Below are 22,805 nucleotides of genomic sequence, written 5' to 3' on the forward strand. Positions count from 1 at the left end.
GCAACGCGCCTATACACAAGTGTTTCAAGGCGTGGCGAGGCAGGGAGGGGGGGGGAACAAGGAGAAGAAGTGCAGGGGTAGGGGGAAGGTAAAAGTGCAAGGGGAAGGGGAGGGGGAAGTGGAGTACAAGGTAAGTAGCATAAAATAATAAATGCATAGGGCCAGCTGGTGGCGAGTGCAAGGTAAGTGCAGAAAAAGTGCTGGGAAGGGGGGGGCTGTAGGATACTGAGACAGTCCCCCAGTGCAGGGGTTGACAGGGAGGCAGTGCAGGTGGAGAGTGGAAGGGCCCAGGACCGAGGTCGCAGACAGTGGACCAGTTGTTGCAGGGGAGAGGGAGAGAGAAAGCAGAAGCAAAGAGGAAGGTTTTGACGTGCTTCCGTAAAAGGAGATGGTTCTCCTCAAGATAGTGCGCGGTACAAAACAATATGCCACATAGAACGAACAAGTACAACTTAACCCGTCTTTAAAGCTACTGTATAGTAATTAAATTGCGGTATAAACTCATCTAAAGAGTTACTTACATTATATTTGCATTTTCCATTGTGTCTGTGCGTAGGGCAGCCCCGAAACACCACTCCTTCTATGCCGACTTTATTTCTTCTAATGAACGAACATTAAATGGCTATCGTTTCTGAAATTTTATTCATTATCGTTTCTTACGTTATTGCACCACACCCCCAAAAAGAAGTCTTTCGGGATGGTCCCGGCCTGTCAAGGTCAAATAACAATAGAACCTTATACTGAGTCGTGGGCCATTCCGGCACCCGAGCAAAAAATCAAAGCAGCTGACCTTCACTTTGAACGAGCACACATTCCTAGTTAGCTACATTCAGTGTAAGGCCATCTCACAGGACTTAAATTTACACTCCATCTTTGCATTTTGTCTGCGTGCTTTGCAGCCCCAGAGAACCATAAATACGGAGACATTCTATATGTTTTGAAAAATGATTTATATTACTGTTTGGTTTAATTTAATGCGCAAATGAACAAGGTTGGATAGACACATTGCATGTACACTGAGCAATCACTTTTATTTACACAATACATAGCTACACATATTCAATGGGCCTGCGACATGAGGAGACTCGAGAGAACAGACAATCAAATTACAATCATTTAAACCGTGATGTGCATTTCTCAATGAGCTCTGCTTTAGGTGGACATGGAACAGAGGCAATGTTGGGTGGCAATGCAGTTGTCCCCTGCACAGGTTCGTTCACAACTCCATGTATGTGCCTATCTAGGACATCAACAATAAGTCTCTCAATAAACTCATATTGCATATCCTCAAACACTGGTTTGATCACCCATTGTTTACTTCTTTTAGTGAAGGCCTTATTGTAGCGAAGCGTCCCTAAAGTTCCGGTCGTCCTACTTTGTTGACGGCCAACATTATGGTTATGTGCCAAGACCGCTAGAAGAGTCCGATTTATCATGCCCTACATGCCAAAATGCAATCGTTTGGCCTGTACTTTAGGCACATATTGTGGAACACCTCCAAATCTCCTGTGTGGCAGAATTCCGTGAGTCCCCTCAAATCTCTTGTTATAGTTTTAGCAAATACAATCTTTTCAATGGCTTTGTGAGTGGGTGATGAAGGAATCAACCACTTCTTCTTCCGTGCCTCCTCTGTGGACAAATGGCCATGTTCACAATTGTGGAAATGTTGGTTTGTGGTCCAGCGGTGAACGTTGCTACAGTGTAGCATTACTGACCGCCATTTTTCCAGTAGAATTTCCAACGACCCTTCACATGTTTTTGAGCTCCACCAAAGATGGTTGCTGATTGACTTGGACCACTGTGAAATACCTTGCATATCTTTTTTTTTTTTACCTGCAGCCGACATTTTTTTATTGATTGTTTTTGCAAGATGCCATACGTCAAATTGGTGATTTATATTTTTGTACTCTTCTCTCATTGTCTTGGAAATTGAAACGTGTCTGTCCGTGGCTATCAGGTCGATCACCATTCCCCGCGATTGTAGTTCTTGCAATGATGCTACAAAGCCAACTTTCTCCATGGCCACTGAGGATGTACTTTGTGACACCTGCACGACCACCGAACTCACAATTTTCTTTCCATGTCCTGAAAGTGGTAGGTGCAGTACTTGGCTGAAAATCCTGGGCTGTCGCACTGTCCATCACCGGCTAGCCTGAACCGTTTGCCCGCGAATGTACTTTCAATAGACATTTTTTCCATTCTCCAAGCTTCGCTAATGGCTGGAAATAGATAATCGGTTTGGTATTTGTAGAACTGAGTTTTCGCAATGAAATGGATTCCCACAAACTGAAAGAAATACTCTAACTTTTTAAAACTTGAACCACTAAAAAGTGCGGCCGCTGCACAAAGTAGATTGCCTGCTGGCAGTTGCCCCAGCATGGGTTGTGCAGACCATGAGAACGGATGATATTGTGTACAGTGGCATGTATTTTAAGGTTAGTGCCTCGAATTGCACGAGTCACATTAATCAATGGCTCCCCACATACTTCCCCACCAACCGAATGCCCACATTTCAGCATAATAATAATATCAATCAAACAACTATCGAATACAATGAATTTGGCCTCTTTCCTTATACTGTCACTCTGCATCCCAGCTGGTTCGGCCTGTAACGTTGAGGACATGTCACTCACATTAAAGGTACAATCTCTGATATCGTCTTCCGCTACGTTCAGTGATATTGATGGTGTTTCATTGTCGTCCATTACATTCTCTTCCATTGCAACATCTGTTCCTTCTCCGGCGATGGGAGAATAAAACAATTTCTTCAACTTTCTCGCGGTCTTAGTTTTTGCGGGTTTGGATTCTGTGAATTGATCTCCGACTGCATCCAAACTACCAGGAGGACATTCGCTATCAATGGCTGGTGGTGGTATAGCTCCGTTGTCAATCACTTCATATTCTTCCCATTGGCACGATGCATCTCCAGTCTCAAGTCCCTGCCAAAAGGTTTGACAAGCAACATCTCTCGTTCGCTTCACTGTCTGTGTAGATGTAGTTCGTACACCCACTCGCAACTAGAGGACAGATTGGAAAAGGGATGTTCAGTTTAAACACAACTTACATTATTGAACTATTAACAGTGAAAAACAACATAATATAGTGACCAGGACACTAACCTTCTTTTGCTTTCTTTTCTTTGAAACTTTCTTGCCTCGAACTTCAACATCTGGACGCTGTTGCTCCGACTCGTGTGTACATGTCTCCACTTCCTCTTGCGCTGCAACGACTATATTTTCATGATAAGCACATCCATCACGCACTGACGCTCCATCGACTCCCTGAAACATAGAACTTTCATTAGTATGTATAATAATATTGAAAACACAAAATGTAGTTGGGGACCAATACCCACGTACATCTCAATAGCAAAACACGAATGAACGCATTGTGTAGAACATTCAAACGACAATTATTCACGCATTGTTGATCTAGTTAGATGGAACTGTCAAGATCCATACCTCGGGCTCCGCATAGACTTCCATTGATATTATTGAAGATGACGCTTCAGCAACTCCCTGAAACACAGTAATTGCATTAGTATGGTTTTCTATTTTGTTAAAAAACATAAACTTTGTGCAGGCGTCAACGGCTCATCTAAATAGACCTGCACAAATGATCAGTTGTCTAAAATAAATAATGGATATCTAAATATGATTCGATTTGCTCGATCGTAGGAAGTGTCACCACCCAGAGATCTGCATCCACTACTAGGGGTGATGTTCTTGTAGAAGAAGCTCCGTCATCTCCCTGAAACATAGTACTTGCGTTAATAAAGAAGGAAGTATAGTGGATGTAATCACGTCATATGATTTCGCTTGATCGAACTGTCAGTATCCATACCTCGAAATGCATAAGAACATCAAGGGACGCTGTAACTGCGGTGCACACTTCTGCAAGCTGTTGCGCCGACCCATAACTGCATGCTCCCCCTTCTTCTTGGACTAATGCTCCATCGACTCCCTGAAACATGGGACTTTCATTAGTAATGAACACAATATTGAAAAAAGAAGACAGATAGGAGGGCGACGACAGAAGGACATATCAATGGCTAAAAATGAAAGAAACATTGTGTGTAACAATCACGCTACAAGAATGCAAGATCTGATGATCTCCATCGATGGAACTGTCCGGAAACGTACCTCGAGCATCTGAGTGACATCAACGGTTGTCGTCAATGCGTTGGACTCCTCAGCATCTCCCTGAAAGACAGTACTTGCATTATTTTGGATAACAATAATTATAACTGAAAACAAAGACTAGAGGACGAGTACTAGGGTGTACCATTAGGTAAAATAATTACACGATAAATTAAAACTATTGATTTACATGCCTAAAACAAGTCAGTGGCAGAATAGCTAAGTAAGATTACCCGATAGGCGCTTGAAGTGGCTGATGACTGCAATAACGACACGGATGGAGAATCTTCCGCCTTCATATTGAGTGGATACATAAATGGGGAAATTATTGTTAGCTAATGCTACACACTACCGCAAGGCCGAGAGCTAAATCCGTAAACTTGACTCACCAGTGGAGGGATGTGGACGAATAGAGTGGGAATAGCGGTTGAGAGCAATTTTCGCCTCGCTCGCGGTGTTTTCTTCTTTATTAGCAATGATGTGTAGTACATGTCTGAGCTAAAGTGCCTGCTGCAGATGCGGTATCGATCACCCCTCTTGTCCGCAAAGACTTCTAGGGCTCTACTTTCAAGCTCAGACGGTGGATATCCGCAATATCGGACCCATTCTCTTATCTGATCTATTGTCTTAGGGAAAACATGCATTATAGTACCTTCAGATTTATTATGGGTCTTCGAAGGGCAACCGCCAATGGAACAGGCAGGCATTGTGGAAAGTTCTGAAAAGTAAAGATCAACAATTCTCAATGAATACCAATGTGTTAAAAAATTAAATGACACATAAAAGGTCCAATGCAAGGTTCGTTTTGGTTCTTGGAACTATACACGTTATTCACATGCGGATAAGTATTTGAATAACTTTAAAAAAATAGAAAAATAATTTGACTAAACTCAGAACATGTTACTAGTTCCTTGCATGTACTGTCTTGAACGAAAAGAAAACATGGATGCAATTTGATGACTACTAGCAAATAGATATAAATTAAAAAATTGGACGCAAAATAATTATGGTACATGGCCTTACCTTGACGAACAAACAGTTAGATGCAGGGATCAGAGTAGTTTCTTGTCGTAGAATAGGGAGCAGTTCACAGGTTGCAAACTGACGAGTTTGCTCGAAGTGGTCACGGAAGTTCACAGAGATGAAGAGCAGATAACTAGCACCTTCACGGGTTGACTAGCAAAGCGCAAAGAAGTTCTCATTCGAAATATGAAGTGGGTTTATAAAGAATTCGAAACAGGGGTGTGTTTGTGAATGAATGACGTGTATATGTCGTGCCATTATGCGGTTTACAGGGGGGGGCGTCCAGCGTGAGGGGGGATGCTTGGCAGGAGACACGGGGTCTGGAGGTAGACATGGGAACAACAACCCATGCTCTATAGACCACTTTGAAGTGTACATGGTCTTTGGCACCTCTTGGCCTTTATCGCTCCCTGACAGCTCCACTTGCCAGCGCAAGTACCCCGGTGCGAACTGCCTTTGATAGGGTGGGGGGTGGATTGGGGCGGTGGTCGTGCAGACTAGACACAGGAAGACTCGTGAATGGAGACACACTTATGTGGATTGAAGGTGGGCGGCCAGCGTGAGGGAGGATGCTGGCCGGAGACATGTGGTGGGACAAGACAAGGCACAGGAAGACTAGTTAATGGAGACGCACTAGATTCATTTAAAAAATCAAAACAACCATTGTTAAAATATATGTTGGGTTTTATTTTAGATCTTAATTTCAATTGAACATAAATAATAAACATTACACATTGTAAAGTTCCGGTTGCAGCACATCCAGGGAAAATCTGCGGTATTGTCCACTGTCGCTGGGGAAATGTTGTCTAATGGCAAGTACCGCACAGGCAGGTATTACTCTCCGAATGCGGTGTCCGAGCCTCCCGTGAAGCCACCAAGTGAAGCAACGATAGGCCACCAGCCTGTACCACCTGTGAAAAAGAAAGATGCAATGGAACCAATTTACATGCGTTCGAATGATATGTAGATGTAATTTTATATGTGGGAGATGACCATGAAATAGTAGTGGCATCACTGACATCACAACCAGAGTATACTTACTCGTTACTCGGATTACGCGGACGAACAGTGCCGCGAAGTTCGTGCATAAGCACCATCATCATCCTCAACACGGTCCGTGAGAGGCAGGCTTCCCCGAACTCTGGCAGCTCGGTGATGCATTGCGGACTTGGCTCGCCTTCCGAAATGTAGGCCAAGCACCCGGAATTTTCACGGCAGCAGCAGTTCTCCTCCTCAGTTGGCATTAGCTCGCACTGATTGCACGTGCACCAGGTGGAGACGCCGTCCATGCGACATGGTCCAGGCTCTTCATCCGTTGACTGGTCCTCCCAACTGCCGTCCGAATCCCCATCGTTTTCGCGTGCTTGCCTTTCCAGTAGTTCCTCCTCGGTGTACTCGGGCTCGTACATATACGGCATTATTGTAGCCATTGTGTGGTAAAGAAAGTAAAATAATTTACAGAGATGGTACAGGTGTTCACAAGGCCTAGAAGCGGCGAAGGTAGCTGACCAGAGCACAGAAACGAGTGACAGAATACTCAAAGTAACATAGAGAGGAATGGAATCGAAAATCTGCTGCTGTGTGTTGTGAAACGGTGTGTTTATACTTATTGAGGAAAGAGGCGTCCTGCCATTTCCATGGCGACACTTCATTAGCTGAGGCGCAGCGATTGTTGACAAGAAACGTGCTTTGGCGTTGGGAAATGGGCGGTACGCGTCTGCTGATGTCAGGCTCAGGGGCGGGGGATTTGATTTAGTGCCGCAAACGCAGGTGAGCCAGGTCGATGGGGGGGAAATGATAGGATTATCACAAAATGGCGGCTGATTTCGAGTGCGTTAATGGACGAAAAGTTGGGTAAGGGCCATAGGAAAGTTTTCTACGATCTACCGATTTATGCTTAAAAACACATGGCCGAATCGTAGGGACAATAAAAAGAAAAGTCCCGGAACTATCCTTTAAGTATTTAACCTGAGACAGTTCAGGGGAAGGAAATCCTCCCCTGGAAACCAAGTATTGTTTTGTTGCATTTATGTACTTAGTTTGTGCACACATTTTACTGAATCTAAAGCAGATTTTGTTAATTTTTAGTGTGTGGGTCAGATATGTTTTGGATACAAGGACAGTTTGGCTAGTTCGGACGACGAGACACAGAATGGTTTTTAGTTTTGATTTCATAAACTGGGAAACTCTTTAGGATAGGGACAGAAAGGCCTTTATCCAAACCCTTGTAATTTAATAAAATGTCTAATGTTGAAAATATTACAACTTTGTTTCCGCCTCTCATTTCTGACCCCTCGCAGTATTGTGAGGAGCCAGGAATGAGACACGGACACAGAGAGCTCAGAGATTTGGTTATAAAGCTTTATTTTTAAAAAAGCGGGTTTGGGAAATGCCTCGCTGTCTTTATTTTAAGACTCGTTTCCCTACCTCAACCATAACCAAGGGTCTGTCCATTGTCAAGATGTCCAAAGCAAAAATGTCCTGTGTCCAAAACAATATTCTGGCCCTCACATTCTAAAAAACTCCAAGGTGAAAAGGATGATGTCTTTGGCCTTGAAAGTGCACAAATGGTCAAAAGCAAAAAAAGTACCACCAACACAAAGGTACCCAATGGATACAGTTTACAGTTCCAGGGGATTGCTACCTTCCCCAGGTTTTCGCATCATGATACTTTAAACTCCTACGGGTATGAATCTTCCTTGGAATTCTGTGAGTAACAACTTATACATTGAACAACTTAGCTTTTAGTCTCAATTTCTTGGGATATCTGGTGTACTCCATGGCCATGTTCCTTCTCCTCTTTAATGTAACATTTTCTGTCTTGGCATTGCCTGGCGCCTTATCCTACCAGGACTTCCCCCATGTAAGTCACTTTACATGCTTGCCAACTTGACTCTGCCTGGTATACGCTCCTGCAAGGGCTTTCTCATATGCTTCACTTAACACATGTGCAATCTTGACTTGCTTCACACACTTGTAAACTCAACTGCGCCTGGTATACTCTTTTGCCAGAACTTTTTATGGGACTTGCTTTAAACACTTGTAAATTTGAGTGTGCCTGGTATACTCTCCTGTAAGGATTTTGGCATTTGCAAACTGGTATATTTCTCACATTCATGCTGTTAGTCTTCTGATAATATCTGCTTTCATATTCCCTCTCATTTGTACTAGTTTCCTTTATTCTTCTTTGGCAGCAATGCCGAAGCACCCCATTTCCCCACTGCAGGACTCACCAGCTTCTTGTGGCATTCTTCGGTTCCTCTGCGCTAGGCGGGAAGCGGTGTGGTGTCCAGTCTCCACCTCGCAGGCTTGCCAGCTTCGTCCGGCAGCTTCCACCTGCCTGCCTCCTGAGCCTCTCTCCGTCTTTGCGCGGCGTTGAGCCTGCTCCCAGGTTTCTGTGGCTGTGAGGAAGTCTTTTGTCACCTTCCTTCCGCAGTCGCCACACAGCAAACCGGCTCTTGTATTCCTCATTCTTCCTTCTTCCTGCTCCCTGAGCTGACTGGCTCCACGGACTTCATGGCTTTGCGGTGCCTCAGTCAACACTTAGAGGGCAAAACTTGCCCAAGCAGCGTCTCCCCCTTGTCAGCTGAACACAGTAAGGTATTCTCAGTAGCTTCCATGGATGGTTGCTAAAAGGAAAAGGAGATGCCATATCTCATCTTTTGAGGTTAACACCCTTCCCCCAGCCCACACAAAGATTGCCCCCCTCTTATGATCTTACCTCAGATGGCCACCCCCAGGGTTAGGATCAGGAAACGGCTGCAGGGAAGGGGAGATGACATCAGATGCATCACAGTATATCCATGTGGAACAATTGCCCGTCTCACTTGGGGGGAACCTTTAGAGTAGTCTGCCAGTTGGATCTGACCTCTGCATAATCAACCAGGATTTCTGGGGCCTGTGACCAAGCTGTCTCAAAGTTTCTCTCCCTAAATAACTCTCTGCTTGAGCTCTCCGCTCCTCGAACTTCAACTCTCTGCGTGTCAAATGCTTCTCCAAGCAGATAGTGGGGGTTGGGTCTCTCTCTCTTTGGCTGGTGCATCTTTGGAACAGCCTCCCTGCCCCTCTCGAACTTGAGCTGGGCCTCCTTAAGTTGTGCGAACTTCTCAAAACTCTGCTTTTCTCTACCTCTTTCCCTCCTTCCCTGCTAATCACTCCCACTGCCACTGAGACTGGTCCTTCATGAATCTCACAGGTATCGGGCCCTTGCCCTGTCGACGCCAGTAACCCCCACCTCAGCACTGCCCTTGTGGGCCCTCTGCCAAGGGGCTGTGCATCCCACCCTTGGGATTCCTCCGCCCTAGCACTTAGCCAGTGGCCTCCTCCCACAGCACCCCTTGGCACTTCCCTCCCGTGCTCTCACCAGCACTTGGCAATACCTTACTCTTTCACCCACCACTCCCCCCCCCCCCCGCATCTCCCCCATCTCCTGCACTTCTCTTCACTGCACTTGCATATTTGAATGTTACAAGGCCTAGTAGGACCACAATTGTATATTTACTGGTTTTTGCCATTGTTTTACTCCCCTTGTTCCCTCCACAATTTGTCTTGGGCCTGGAAACACCTTTTTGTTGTATAGGCGCCTAACAAATGGTCAATAAATAAACTACAAACTAGATAAAGCTTATTCCCTCTGCCCCAATTGGCTTGACCTTGTTCTCTTTACTAGTTTGGTAACTTGAAAGTCTTGGAGCCCACAGCAACAGTTCTATCACCATACAGAAACATTGAGCGCCTGCTGGCTGTATCGATTGTCGCGCATTGGTGCCAACCCTCTTAGCCTGCCCCTCTTGTGTTATCAAGAATGGCAAGTGGTCTGTTTTGTTTCTAAATGTGACTCAAGGCTGTCTTGAGCAGTGGGAAAACTGCTTAAGCTGTCTCGTTCGTCTAATCACAAATAAACTGGGTACAAATGAACATGCTGTTCTTTGATTATAGGCACAGAAACGGACAATCGGGAACCACGGACCAACATCGACTACTAACTGCAGAATAATTATACTCTGCCACGGACCAAATCGTTTTTTGATCAAACCAGGTAAACCATGTTAAACGTTGCACAATGGTATTCTTGACCCTGTATTTTAATTTTTTGTAGCCTGAAATACAATTATTTCTCCTGGATTTGAAAATGCCTCATAGTTCAGTTGTACAACGTAAGTTTTCGGAACCTGGTTCTTGTTCACGGTTTGGGATTTGATGTTGGTATGTAATCAAAATGCTTTCTTGTTTGGGCATTTGCTTGGAAGTATGTGGAAAGAAGCAGATGGCTTTCGGCCCAGTGTCCGCTTGGTGCATAGCCAGCATTTAATTTGGAACCAAGTGGCTCTGTAGTGCCTGCAGTGAGCCCAAAGATTGGAGAAGCTGATATCTGTCTGTCCAGTCTTGAGCCAGCTCGTTTGTTATATGGGGAACACAATGTCGGTGCATAGTTTCGAGCAATCCCAGTGTGTTTGCACTCAAGTTCTGAGGCAGCTTCATTCACCGTTGTCTCTTTAAAATCAAACCCGACCTTTGCATTCCATTATCAGATGCGAACTATTGAGAAAGTATACTTTATCTCATTATGTAGTGCACCACAGTAACCCTAAAACATGTCAAGCCGGCAATGTTTAGGCATAAACTGGCTGGAATGCAGGACATACGGTTTCGTTTTGCCTCGCTACTGGTGCCGCAGCCGCCTGAGCTTAAGTGTATGGGGCAGCAGACAGGCGGTTGACCCACCTGTCGGTTTGCACAGTGGTCCACAAGTGGATACTCTGTGTGTACCAGGGTGCATCTAGAGGCAGGTGTCTTTCCTTTGTAGACTAAGGGTTGTCTTGCTCTTTATCTGAAGCATTGTTCGTACTGCAGATAATTTGATCAACTCTAGGTTTTTTGTGACAGTAGATGTTTTGAATCGTCTTCAGAACTGTGGTGGTTAAAGAACATACCCTTGTTCCTTTTTGAAGTAAGTTTCTTTTTACTTTTTGATGTATTTCTAAATACATAAAGGTATGTATGGCAGAAAACTTCACGTAGAAGTAAGTGATCATATGAAGTCGTGATATTTTAAAAATGTTTTAATTTTTCTATCTTGAAGGCTGTGCCTTTGAAGACAAATGTAGTGGTTTCTTGGGCTAGAACAAGTTCCTACTCTTATGTATACTTCAATATCTTGTAACTGAGCTCACTGTTCTTTGTCCTGACTTGCTTATTCTCTGCACCTTTACTAATGCATGCCTAGCTAAAGATCATTATTGTGCCTGGATGTATTTACCAGTACCACATTTTAATTGTTGCAGGATTGCATACTCTGCACAAGATCTGTAAGGATGGTTAAGTCTTGTGGCATCTGATTTATGCAACTATAGGAGCGGCTCCTTAAGGTTTAGATGCTGGATTTACAGGCGCCATCTCCTGGATTACTGAGATCTGCTGTGCTTCCTGGCATCTTTTCCATTATGGTGGTGGGGCATGGAGTACCTCCTTTCTAAGCATTAGCCACTGGTCAGAATTGATGCTGTGGGTGGCAGTGCAATTCAGTTTTCGCATGGTGCGGCATCATCCTTGCCAACTAAGTTTCTCTAGTTTGTTCAGTATGTCGGTGAGTACTTACAAAAGGACAACAGTCTTCATCAGAGATCCCTGTAGAGGCTGAGGAGTAGGCTTGAGAAGCAGTGCAGGCTCACCGGTGATGGAATGTTCCGAACCATAGGAGGAATCACTGGGTTAATTCTTAAACACCAAAAGGCGACTTGGAAAGCTTGAAACTTCATTATTTTTAAGACTGGAAACTGGAACCCTGTCCTCTGCTCCCTGGAACCTGAGTAATTGCTGGACATCTTTGCTCTGCTTTTGTCAGGTCTCTGAACTGCAGAATGTGGTGGAATCCCCTTGTTTGGTCCAACTCCTCCCTCAATAATTCATTTTTAGTTTTGTCTATTGGGTGTCGCTGGTGACACCGATAAGCCGAAACTATTGCATTCTAGTACAGGTAGGAAGAAAGAGCCTATGAGGAGGGACACACAGCTTGTAGGTGCTTGGTTATTTGCCCACCCTTTGATGCCCATTACCATTCTAATTCCCATGGCCCTCTTCATCCAGTTACTGTCCCCCTCCCCCCCCCGCCCAAAACATCACCTCATGGGAACTCTGAGCTCTATTTAATCAAGATTTACCGTCAAATGTTGCACTTGCAGTGCCTGCCAGTGTTTTTTCAAAGCAGTCTTCTGAGAGTTAGTCTTAATTGGAGTTGTAAACCTGCCACTGGTGAGAAGAGAAAAAAAAAAAGAATGTTACCAGGTCTGTCCTCCGCAACTCTATTTATTAGCTCTCTTCGTGTCCTTCACTGAAGCCCTGTTAAAAACAAGGATTGGCAAATCCAACAGTTTGTTTATATATAACTATTAGGCATTTGCCACACACTGGTCTTAGATGCCCAGGTACTCTCACCATTTTACACCTGCTATTATCAATGGCCAATTAATACCGGAGAGCTGTCCTTGGAAAGTGTTTCCCATTCCTACACAAAAGCCCAAATTGTTGGCATTGCCAATGCTTGTTCGAAGTGCATTTTATATTAGCTTAGCTCCTTTGAGCATGTTCTGAAGGTTTGTGTACAGTGACCATGTTGTCACTGCTTGCATTGGGGGAAGCCCCTTCCTGTGAGGCCGCTACCCAATAATCCCCCTGGTGGTGGTACTCAGCGGGTGGATCTGATGGGGAGAGAAGCCCTCCATGAAACCAGTGCCATCACCTTGGGAGAACGCAGTATATAGCCCCTCCATTTCTGTCCCTTTCCTCTCAACCCACTCGGGCCTCTGTGGTCCCCCAAAAGTCTATGTAGGGTAGAAGACCCCATCCATACAGATCATCCTAGGACTAGGAAGAGTGAGGCTTAGCCAGATGGGTTGCATAAAACCACTGACCTGAAGAACAGGCAAGGAGGCAAAAGCCCACTGCAGAACCAACATGCACGGTACAGTCAACTAGAGCTAACCCCAGTGATAAAAAGGGAAGGACTATGTAACTTCTCAGATCCTACCTGGAGGAACTGAGTCAGCTCGAGGCTCGCTGCGGAGGACAGGAAAGGCTGATGGAGCCTTGCCGAACACATGCAGTGTTAACTGGTGTCCAGGCTGGAGAACTGGAGGCCCGGGGAAGACCTGGAGTCGGACTGTGCGGTCAGGCCAACAAGCACATGCCGAGAGGGGCCGGACCTGGAAACGCTGTAAGGACCTGCAGAGACTGCTGGAAGATGTGCAGAATCCTGCGGCAGGAATAATCAGTTCCGCAAAGCCACCTGAGAAAGCCGGTAATGCCACAAAAGGTACGTGGGTTACTGTAGCGGGTGGTGGAGATGGAAGAGAACCAAGGAGGCAGTTGAGGAAGGCTGAAGAACCCCCTTCGAATGGATTGTGTCCTCCCATGTATTCCTCATCTTTGACATGTAATGTCCTGCTTCAGCTTCTTCGGAAAAAGATTTCGGCAGAGGGTGCTGTGCGTCGATGGCCTTTGAGTCTATGTCCCTCGAAGGCCTCCTTTGAGGGTGATGTCATTGATGGGTGTATATATAGCACGCAAAGTGCCCATTGGCCTCAGTTTCATTTTTCTGCAAACAGGGTTTGCTTCGTGTGAAATTCAGTGCGCCTCATCTGTGACGTACTGTTACTTTATCGGGAAATGTCTTCTTCGGCGTCTGGTTATAAGAAATGCAGAGCTTGCTGGTCGAAGATGTCTCGAACTAACCCGCATTGTATCTCTGGTGCTTCGGGGAGGACCACAACACCACTGATTGGTCCAAGTGCCAATGCATGACTGGAAAAGGCCTTGAGGGAACGGAAGGGGAAACTTAAGGTAGGAAAAGTCCCCAAATCACCTGAGTTCCGACCCGCTAGTCCTTCGACCGACAAGTTGAGAGGCGACTCTCCTCGGAGGAAGAAGGCCAAGCGTTCTAGGTTGAGGAGTGGTTCCCACCACTCATCGTCATCTTAGAGGAAATCAAAGAGGAGGCACCGAAGGTTGCCTTTGTGGACTTCATCTGACGGTTCCCCTGGAAAGGTTGCATGCTCTACAAAAAGATACACTAGCTGAATGGGAAGCCTTCAGGGTGGAAATTTGAATATTTTCGACAAACAAAGCCATGCTCCGACCGAGCCTTTGAAAGAAGCCGGAAAGGAGAGGTCTCGACCGAAAAACTGCACGCCCTCGAGCCTGAGTAAAAGGACTGATTCGCATCGAAGGCCCTCAAGGTGAAAAATCTAAGGATCACTCAAGACATGGGGAGAAGTCGAGGTCGAGGTAGTCGATGCCATCAACCCCTTGAACACCGGTGGTGCCTTCGATGCCCGCCAGGCCCTCGACACCTACTAAGCCCTCGATGCCAGCACTGCAGTCTTCATCGCTAGCTGTGCCACATTTGCCAGCTAAGCCGTCTGAGCCAAGGGCCCTTTCAAAATCGGCACCAACAAAGAACATTTCGACGACGTTGAAACCTCCGGGTACAAAAGTCTCTTTCCTCTACATTTGGCTTGCAATATGGTACACCCAAGGTACCAGAGAGCTTTATCTCTGAGGAAAGTAGAATGCAAGACCTATATGAGAACTTGCAAACAGCAAGTGGGGTTGATGCCTCCCCTTTGCCCTATGACCAAGACGACCTCATAGACATTCTGGACAAGGGTCCACAAACTGATCCCATTTTGCCTTTTCATGTGCCACTGCAAAAAAATGGTGCCTAGGACCTGAGTGACTCTGGAATCTAATCCGGCAGTTGATAAGAACTTGACCAAAAAATACCACCCCTCCAGTAGTGACCCCGACTACCTGTCGAAAAACCCCACTCCGGAGAGTGTGGTGTTGCAGGCAGCTATGGCTACTTCGCAACAGGCAGCGTACCCTACCATCCCTCCTGATACAGACGACAAGCGTGTAGATGGATGGGCGAGGAAGGTATTTTCTACAAGGAGCATGACACTAAAATCTGCCAACCCCACTTGTGCCCTCACAAAGTTTTTGTATACTCTATGGTACTGTATCGCCATGACGGCAGAGCATATTCCCAAAAGGGACGGCTTCTTGGCTATTGAGTCCCTTCAATCTGGATTGGATTCTGCAGATTGCACCAGCAGATCCATGGCTACAAGCACCATGATGGGCAGATTTGCGTAGTTGCTGAAGTCAAGGTAGGCTTCTCAGCATGCCTTTTGACGGGTCTCATCTTTTTGGCAACAAGGCTGACGAAAGCCTTGAAGTTGCAGACCTCAAAGGCGGCTGCCAAATATCTAGGCGCCAATATTGGGCAACCTCAATCTTTTTGTCCCAGTGGGCAACTTTGGAGGGGTAGATCTGTTAGCTACTACTCATCAGTTGGAAGGGCAAGAGGAATGGCCAGTTAAAGGGGCCAGAGAAGATTTCCTTATGGTGGATGAGGAAGAGGGGTGAAGCCAGCTCAAGCGGCAACCTCCTTACCATCAGCCTCTTCAGCAGCCGCCACAAATCCACTATGAGGTCTTGAGTCACAGTTCACAAGTGGGGGGGCAAACTGTCTCAGCATCTAGAAGAATGGCAAGACATTACTTAGGATGCTTGGGCTCTGAAAACCGTAGCCCACGGTTAAGACCTCAGAACAATCCACCGGGGAACCACTCTGAGGATTCTGGATCCGCTCCTTGTGCCGGAAATTTTAACCCTGCTAGAGAAAGGTGCTGTAAAACCAGTACCTGTAGCGTTGAGGAACAAGGGTTGGTACTTCCCATATTTTTTTATTCCCTAAAAGGACAGAGGATTGAGACCCATCTTGGACTTAATATACTTGAACAAGTGCCTCGGGAAGGACAAGTTCCAGATGGTCACACTTTCTCAGATCCTTCAGGCCCTCCAACTCCAGGATTGGTTGGTGTCATTGGACCTTCAGGATGCTTATTTTCATGTGCCAATCAATCTCAGGCACAGATAATACCTGAGGTTCGCAGTTGGCGGTTCTCATTAACAATTTCGAGTTCTGCCATTTGGGCTGACCTCCGCCCAAGAGTTTTCACCAAACTGATGGCGGTAGTGGCAGTGAGTCTCGGGAGAGGGGGATTCACGTCTACCCCTATCGGGATGATTGGCTGATCAGGGCGCGTTCTACCGAACAAGCCCTAGATCATCTCAAAATCACCTGCCAGTCTCTTCAGACTTGGCTTCTCCCTCAATTACAAGAAGTCCATATGATACCTTCCGAAAAGCTCCAGTACATCGGAGCTGTGCTAGATACATCCTTGGGTAAGAGCCCGACACCTGATGTGAGGGCTCAGGATATTCTTCAGAAGGTGAACAAATTTCAGAGTGCCCAGAGTCTCACGTCCCTCAATTTATTTATTTTTTTTTTTTTGAGGTTGCTTGTCCTCATGGCATCCTGCATTTTTCTGGTGCCAGAGGTACGCCTGAGAATGAGATCCCTTCAATGGGCTCTCGGAACACAAAGGTCCCAGTTCTCGGAAAGATGTCAGACCGACTTCAGATTCCAAGCAAAGTCTCATAGGATCTTCTGTAGTGGGCCTGCGAGGAAAATGTTCTGAAGGGAGAACCCTTTTGGCAACCATGGCCGGAGATTACAGTAGTGACGGATGCCTCATTCACGGGTGGGGAGCCCATGCCAATGATCTGATAATTGGCGGTCGTTGGTCTCCATCAGAGTCCAAGCTACACATCAATCTTTTGGAGCTGAGAGCAATCAGACCAGCGCTGAAGGCTTTTCTGGCATCTGTACGGGGAAAGAATGTCCTGATAATGACGGACAACACAGTGGCCATGTACTACCTCAACAAGAGGTGCAGGGCCTCTACCACTGTGCAGTGAAGCAATGCAGCTCTGCTGGTGGGCAATTCAAGAAGGAATCTCCCTATCGGCAGTTCACCTAGCTGGAGAGGAGAAAACGGCGGCAGACACTCTGAGCAGGCAGAGCAGTCACCCACGAGTGGGAACTAGCTCAGGAAGTCCTTCAAGAGATCTTCACCCATTGGGGAACCCCTCAGGTAGATCAGTTTGCGACAAAGATAAATTGGAAGTGCGAAAGATATTGCTCAAGGCAATTTTCCCCCAAGATGAGCTCTAGGAGACTTGTTCGTAGTGAACTGGGAGTTTCCACTCTGCACGCGTTCCCTCCGGTCCCCGTAGTCCTCATGTAATCAGGAGGCTGAGAAGGTTCAGGAAATACTTGATCCTAGTTGCCCCAGATTCAGCCAGGAGGATGTGGTACCCGGACCTTCTGGACATGTCAATCTGACCTCTGATGCGTGTTCCACAATGAGAGGACCTTCTCTTGCGACAGAAGGGTCTGGTTCTCCATCCAGAGGTCATGACTCTCCACCTTCACGCCTGGTTTCTGAAAGGCTGAGATACAAGGATTGGGATCTCCCGGCTGACGTAATGGAGGTGTTGCTTTCGGCCAGGAGACCAGCAACAATGTCTCTGTGCCGTTGGAATACGTTTTGCAACTGGTGCAAAGAAAAGAATGTTAATTAAAACTCTGGATGCTTTATCCTTTTTGCTATCCTTGGCTAATAAGGGCCTTCAGATTGGTACCATTAAAGGCTACTTGGCGGCACTGTCAATCTTTAAGCACTCGTCAGAGGAATGTTCCTATTTCAAAATTCCACTGGTGACTCAATTCCTAAAAGGGCTCACTAATGTGTTCTCTCCATCTCCTTTCCAGGTTCCGGTTTGGAACCTCAAGCTGGTTTTTAAATTCCCGATGTGTGCTCCCATTTGAACCTCTGCACACGTCTCTGTTAAGGTTAACCTTCAAGACAATCCTATTGGTGGCTCTGACATCCGCCCATAGAGTAAGCGAGTTGCAGGCACTTTCATCCAAGCCACACTTTACCATCTTCCACAAGGACAGGGTTGTTTTAAGGGTCAAACCCTCCTTTTTGCCTAAAATCATTTCAGACTTTCGTTTGAGTCCCAGAATTGTTCTGCCTTCCTTCTATCCTCCACCTCCTCCTGATAAGGAAGAGGAAAGTCTCCATAGGTTGGACCCTAAGAGAGCGTTAAGCTTTTACATCTCCAGAATGTCTAAATTACGAGTTCATGACCAACTCCGTCGGATACACAGGACACAAGCTAGGTCATGCTGTTTCCAGACAGACCTTGTCTAGATGGATAATTCTCACAATATCAGAATGCTACAGGCTGGCAGGTAAAGACCTGAAGGTTGGAGAGCTCATTCCACAAGGGGCATGGCTGCATCTACAGCTCTTCAAATGGGTGTTCCAATTAGAAACATCTGTGAAGCTGCAACTTGGTCTTCCATCCACACTTTTACTAAACATTACTGTCTGGATTCTTCCCATGGTCAGGATGGTACGTCTAGCAATGCATTACTTTGCTCTGCCCTTGAAAATGTATACATTGTAATTCTACACCCTCCTCCAAACATAATACTGCTTTGGGAGTCTGTCAACGATGAGGAATACGTGGGAGGACACAATCCATTCGAAGAACAAGTTACTTACCCCTGGTAACCTTCTTTTGACTTGATGTTCCTCCCACATATTCCTCATCACCCTCCCAACCTACCCCTCAGTAGAATTTCCTGTGCTATTACAGCTTCCGTTCCACCAAGGCGGAGTATGGTCATGCCTTTATTTTTCGGCATCTCTTCTGCAAGTGGAGGAAAAACGGAACTGAGGCCAACGGGCGCTGAGTGTGCTATACATACCTATTGATGACATCACCCTTGACGGAGGCCTTCGAGAGACATCGACTCGATGCAATCGACTCACAGCGTCCTCTGCCGAAAAATAATTCCAAAACAGCTGAAGCTGGACATTACTTGTCAAAAATGAGGAATACATGGGAGGAACATCCAGTCGAAAGAACGTTACCTGGGGTAAGTAACTTGTTCATCCCTCTCATACCAGTTCTTTGGGGGGTGGGAGGGAAACTAAGACGGTCACATGAAAACCAGTACCTGGCAGGTTAGTGAACAGGCCTGGCTGCAACATGCGATAAACCTGAGTGGAGTCTGGGACCCATACGAAGTCGGGGAATCTCCGCAAGAGCAGCACACCCGGGTCTGGGACCCATATGAAGTCGGGGAAGCCCCCCCAAGAGCAGCACACAGGTAGTGAAGGACCCAAACAAATCCGAAGAAGCACACAATCAAGGGGTTGGGGGGCCCAGAGCAAGTTGGGGAGGTCCCGCAATAACATAAAGGGACCTGGGACCCATACAAAAGAGACCAGCTACGAGACAATTCAATGATATCCCGACACAACCCAGGGGGGGGGGGGTCTGGGATCCACATAAGAGAGAGGATGCGAGAAGTGAAAATAAGGGTTTGAGGACCCATTGCCAAAAGAGGCATTTTGTGGAATACTAAGATCTACAATCAAGTCTGGCAGGATAGGGAACCTGAATTGATGCTACATTTATGAATTAGAGAAAATAGGGGAAGAGACCTGGGCCCCCTCCCCCTGTTTTTTTCCCCAGTAAGTTTAATTAAATAAGAAAAGTTAAGGATTATTTTTTTTACAAATCTCAAAGTTCTGTTGCAATACCTACACATTACACGAACTGGGTTTGCTTGTGGTTGGTGTAGAAATGAGTCGGATCTGATATATTCCTGAATTGGGTGGTTTTCAAAATGTTTCTAGGTGGGAGCTGTTTACTTCAGATATTGAACTTTCTGCAGTATACGTCCTCTACACATTCTCCCTTTTGCACCTGCCGTGTAGTACCAACTGTCATCAGTTGAACGGTCACACCGATAAGCGGGATTGGCGATCAACAGTTCAGTTAATAAAGTTTAAATGTGTTTTACAATGTGTAAACTGACAAGAAATATTGCCTGCTAAATGGTCTTTGGCACCAAGAAGTGCCAACTTGATAGCCATCCACCCCTCCTCACTTTGCATAGGCTGTTCTTTTATCCTTCCAAACGTGCCAGAAACTGGTTGGGTTCTTTCGGGTGTTTTGGAGCTGTATCTGGGGTCGAGGAGATTGGGCATGCCCAGATAGAAGGCCAGCCACCCCAGATATGATAGCACAGGCTGTCACAAAGTGCCCCCACAACAGTGGCGTCGCCAGGAATCAGATTTAGGAGGGGTCACAGAGGGGGCCAAAGACAAAAGTGGGGGGCCATAGACCAAAGTGGAGTGCCGCCTATGAAAGGTAATGTGTGACGTCGCAAGAAGTCCTGCAGAGACGCTTTTGTGTACACCAACTACCCACACCCCACTGCACCTCCCCTCCTATCAGAATGCAGGCACGAAAGCCATTCCGTGACTGATGGCCCATCATTAGCAGTTTTGTGCACTACATTCTGATGGGAGGTGCTGCAAGCTTCTCTGCACACTACGAAGGTCTCTGTGCAGAAGCCGGGCAGGAACACCTGAGACGTGGCTCATGCTCGTACCGATGCCAGAATGCATACCAAGATCACTGTTAGCTTTGAGACAAAAGTAGGGTATTTGCTGTGTGATATGCAGACATTTGACTTGCTGAGTGTCACCAATAATACCACAAACGGAGAACAGTCACTGCTTGCCTTAGGTATTGGGGCACAGGATTTCAGAGGGGGATGTGGGGTACATTTACCCACCCAGCAGAATTCCCCTCCATCACTAATCTGCACTTAAGCAGTTACCAGCGAAATGGCTGCGCTGCCACTGTTGAGTACCATCACCTTGCCTTAAAAACTGTGTTTTGCAGTCACCAAAATAATGGATGCGCTGTATTTGCCAAGTGCATATGGAGCAAGATGGAACCAGCAACACACCAAGAAAGACTGCCACTGTGTTTCCTGATGTGCACCAAAGAAGAGAGTTGAAAAGCAGCGCTGCATTGCTGCTAGCTCAGAATTTCCCATTGAAAAAGAAAATATTTTACATTTAAAATGATGCCGCCCTGATGCTCTTTCATCTGTTCAACAATACACAGTCCTGGTCCCGGGAGACCCAGCATATTCAAGTTGTGCTCTAGCAAAAGAAAGCATTTCTCACTGAATGACAGGCTGTGTCAGGAAAAATCTGTAAAATCACAAACCACTTTATTCCCAGCCGTATGGAAAAAACGCTTGCCTTTTTGCTACAAAAAATTCCAGATAAACCCTTCAAAAATAACCCTAACACTCTGTGCATATGTCAGTTTCAAAGGAACTTTATTTTGGCAGATGATTGTGCATTGGAAACATGACTGGGGCTTTGGAAAGATTCAGAAAATGGATGTAAGAAGGCCACATTTGAAAGTGACATCCCAGCAGAATTAACCATGTGTAAAAATGGTTACTTTTGCAAACAAGTCTGTTTAAAAGTGTAATGTTTCAAAAAAGGTAGCAGGCGCTCCTCTCCAGAAAGAACATGGCATGACAACCTGTTCTAAGATGAGAGTTTGCAGCACACGCTTTTTGCTCTGTACCTTTCACAGATGGGAAATATCCATTTGCACATCAGTCTTTGTCCCGCCCACAATGCTATGGCAATTCCCCTCTGAACAAGAGTATCAACAGCAACCCCATACACGTGTTTCAGCCTTGTTGGGCCTCATCATTGAGGTGAAGCTGTGCCTCTCTGGGCCCAGTGAGCAGGGAGTCCACGTCTGGTTGCCCCCAGTGTAATGTTGAATAAGGCCCTTTCCTTGCCTAGAAATTTAAGGGGGGGGGGGGTTTGTTGGAAATCTAATATGTTTTATTCCAACAGCCTTGCTTTTGGCTCAGAAAATAAATTATAATAATTAAATGCATTTGCTGTACTGGGGAACCAGCAAAACAGGTTTTTGGGCCATTGGCTTCAAAGGACATTTGCTTTCTGGGAACGGAATGTACTGCTCCTCCCCCCCCCCAAAGGGCTAGCCCCTTAGAAACTCTGATGGACCAAGAGGAAGCATATCTCACGCTTGTCAGACTTTGTGTCTGGGCTCTAGCCTGTTACAATAGAGTTCCAGGACACTTAGGTGTGAAATTGCAAATAACACCTCTCCTCAACTTCAACTGGGGGGCTTCAAAGCCAACTCCAGGGCAGGCTTGGCAGTTATGCCCTTATTTGGTAGACCATGCTGGCCATCTGGCTCAAACTATTTAATTAATAAAATGTAAAACTTTTAACTCCGCAGTTGAACAACCTAGAAATGTGAAAGTTTCACAGTTTAAATGCAATTTTGGTGGCTTTAAATTAAGACATGGTAATTGGATATTCTGAGGAAAGTGTAAATGGTGTCACTTTGAAATTCAATACTAACCTGCCTTATGATAATATGTACAAATTTATAAGTATAAAGTTATAGAATTTTAGGTAAAATATTTCTCACCATAAAATTATTAGACAAAACAAAGTCCTACAAACTTGGCAGTTGGACTGCCATGCTTTGTGTGAAATATGTAATCTGCCTATGTATGTTTCAAAAGTGCCACAACTGTAAAAAGGTGCATGTTTGTGCCATAACTGTGTTTAGCAAAGGTAACTGTGGGATGATCCTATGCAATGTAAAGCACACATCATAAATCTGATGTCATGCCCCTGAAACCCAACTGGCTGACAGCAAGGCGGTAACAATCACCCCTGACCAATTTAGTTGTTGGAGGCATGCCCAGCCGAAGCCTGCCCCACCGTATAATCCTGTGATGTCATCCGCCTTATAAAAAGGGGGGGCTCACACAGACAAAGGACACTCTTCTGA

At 45.9% G+C, this 22,805-nt stretch overlaps 1 protein-coding gene across 4 annotated transcripts in view; it reads left to right on the plus strand.

Moving 5' to 3' along the window:
* PC (pyruvate carboxylase) overlaps positions 1-22,805 on the plus strand; it is a 2,561,538-nt gene that overhangs the window by 155,609 nt on the left and 2,383,124 nt on the right. For 2 of the 4 annotated variants that reach the window (XM_069644789.1, XM_069644790.1), the window contains exon 2: positions 10,101-10,200. The exons of the other annotated variants lie outside the window; for them this stretch is intronic. The gene's annotated coding sequence lies outside the window, so the exon portion shown is untranslated. The remainder of the gene's footprint in view (positions 1-10,100; positions 10,201-22,805) is intronic. 4 annotated transcript variants of the gene reach the window in all.

This window comes from Ambystoma mexicanum, chromosome 2p (genome assembly GCF_040938575.1).
Source record: "Ambystoma mexicanum isolate Mex_15411 chromosome 2p, UKY_AmexF1_1, whole genome shotgun sequence".
NCBI classification, from domain to species: domain Eukaryota; kingdom Metazoa; phylum Chordata; class Amphibia; order Caudata; family Ambystomatidae; genus Ambystoma; species Ambystoma mexicanum.